A 2,624-nucleotide genomic window follows, 5' to 3' on the forward strand; every position below is an offset into this window, starting at 1 on the left:
TTAAAATTTCTTTAACAACTTCTGCGCTTCCTGTTTAGCATCTCGATCATCTTCGTTCTTCGCAGGATGATCAAGGGCCATTTTTAAATATTTCGTAGCTAGCTCTTTTTGATTTAATTTTAAGTAGGTTTTTCCCAACATTAATAAATTTTGACTATAGAAATTGGGATCAATTTCCTCTGCAGTTTCAAAATATTTTAGAGCTTCCTCGAATGATGAAGATGGCGGTTCTCCAAATATTACAGATGCAATTTTTCTTTGATACTATGTTAAATCAGCAACTTGATAGCACCAAGTACCAAGCATGTACGTAAGTGTTGGTTCTTTTGGATTTAGTTCCATTGCTCTCTGCGACATTAAACATATTCGATACAATTTCTTGACATTGTGTCAGGGAATGAAATATTTATAAGTATATATATATATATATTAATATATTATCATGAAATATACCTGCATATGTTTCTTAATATTATATGACTCTTTTATTTGTGCTTTTACTCCTTCATAAAGAGTCTTAGAATTAAGAAGAATCGATGCCCATTTGTGTGCAGCCCAATTATCCTCTTTTATCTCAAGTGCTTCAAGTATTAAATCATAAGCTTCGAAAATTAATTTCTTTCCATCCACTTCACTCACAATTTTAGACAATTTATACATTGCTCTACACAAACGCCATATAATTTCAATATCACCGCTATCCTATAAAAATATTCAATTTTATTATCTACATTTATAAGTGATATACATAATGTCATTACTTATTAATTTATTAGAAGGTCATGTATTTCCTGGTATTGTTCTTGCTCGTATAATGCATCGGCTTTTGCTATTAGAACTTCTTTTGTAGTTATGATTGCTTCGTTGTCACCTCTCTTTTTTGTAAGACCCCAAATACCCATAGCAGTGAACGACGATATGGTACATAATTTTGTTGTTAACATGTACTGATTGGTCTAACAAAGGTGCGGACCGGTGTTATGACACTCATTAAAGGGGTAATAATAAATTAGAATCGCACTTTCCTCCAACTCTGTTGTCATTGTATATTCTCAGAAGCATTCTCGGACTTTCCGTAATTAAGAAGGTTTCGCATACCTGAAGCACAATCCGTCTGTCCTTTAAACCGTGTTTCATACACCAAACAAATGAACAACTGCTTAGGCTTTACCTGCCTGTTTATTAGGGGGCCCCCTTAAAAGTCTTAACCCACGCAGTGGGGGCAAACATGAAGGGAAGTGGCGTCTATATAAGCTCGACAACTAGCTTGGAGATCACATTCCCAATTCGACTATCGAACAGAACGTTTGAAAGTTCTTGACGCTTCGAAGTTCTTGACGTTTGAAAATTCTCGACGTTCGAAAGTTCTTCGTGTTTGGAAGCGCTTCGCGATTGAAAGAGTCCTTATACATCTTCACCACACTTGGAGCAGTAAGTATTTTATTTCCTTCAAATCGTTTCTTCCACTGATTTTTCAAACAATTTGTTTGAAATTATTTATTTTATTTCTTTATTTATTATTTATTTATTTTTTATTTATCTATCTTAATTTTATTTTTCCAGATTCTTCTTCGCATTTGGAAGTACTTCGAGTTCGAAAGTTCTTCACGTTTGGAAGCGCTTCGCGATTGAAAGCGTCCTTATACATCTTCACCACACTTGGAGCAGTAAGTATTTTATTTCCTTCAAATCGTTTCTTCCACTGATTTTTCAAACAATTTGTTTGAAATTATTTATTTTATTTCTTTATTTATTATTTATTTATTTTTTATTTATCTATCTTAATTTTATTTTTCCAGATTCTTCTTCGCATTTGGAAGTACTTCGATTTCGAAAGTTCTTCACGTTTGGAAGCGCTTCGCGATTGAAAGCGTCCTTATACATCTTCACCACACTTGGAGCAGTAAGTATTTTATTTCCTTCAAATCGTTTCTTCCACTGATTTTTCAAACAATTTGTTTGAAATTATTTATTTTATTTCTTTATTTATTATTTATTTATCTTTTATTTACCTATCTTAATTTTATTTTTCCAGATCGTGCCTTATAGCAAAACGATGGGAGAGTGCCCGCTTGGTTACAATAGCTTGCACATCAGAACACAATCTCGAGACAGTTTACCACCGAATTACGTTATGGTGAGCTTTATTTGCCCATGTGGTGAATTCATCTCGGAATTTGGCCTGCATCGCTACCTTTTATACCATCTGACGGGAAGTACGGGACGAAGATCAGGCAACCCAGCAATGCGTCCATATCTCCAGTTGCTCACCAGGTTGCAAGCAGAAGCAATTCTGCGGCGTCGCAGGAATACGAATGAAGATGAACAAGAAAAAGAAGAAGAAGAAGAAGAAGAAGAAGAAGAAGAAGAAGAAGAATACTCTCCTGATCGCTAAACTAATTAGACTTGGGAACTACTTTATATGGGAACTACTACTTACTTTACTTGGGAACTGTAAATAGATGTTGTGTATAACAGGCTCATCACACATAAGTTGTATTGTACATTATAGTAAATAAATTTTATACTTCTACTTAAAAGATAGATTCTAAATTTTTCTTTATCCCTTCTATCCCTTCAATTCCAATTTATCATATAATAGATTATAACTTCTGTCCAGTTTG

General features: G+C 33.8%; 1 pseudogene; it reads right to left on the reverse strand.

The window, feature by feature from the left end:
- LOC143303951 (regulator of microtubule dynamics protein 1-like) lies at positions 1 to 995 on the reverse strand (annotated as a pseudogene).
- Positions 996 to 2,624: the final 1,629 nt, after the last annotated feature.

This window comes from Bombus vancouverensis, chromosome 17, assembly GCF_051014615.1.
Source record: "Bombus vancouverensis nearcticus chromosome 17, iyBomVanc1_principal, whole genome shotgun sequence".
In the NCBI taxonomy this organism is placed as follows: Eukaryota; Metazoa; Arthropoda; class Insecta; order Hymenoptera; family Apidae; genus Bombus; species Bombus vancouverensis.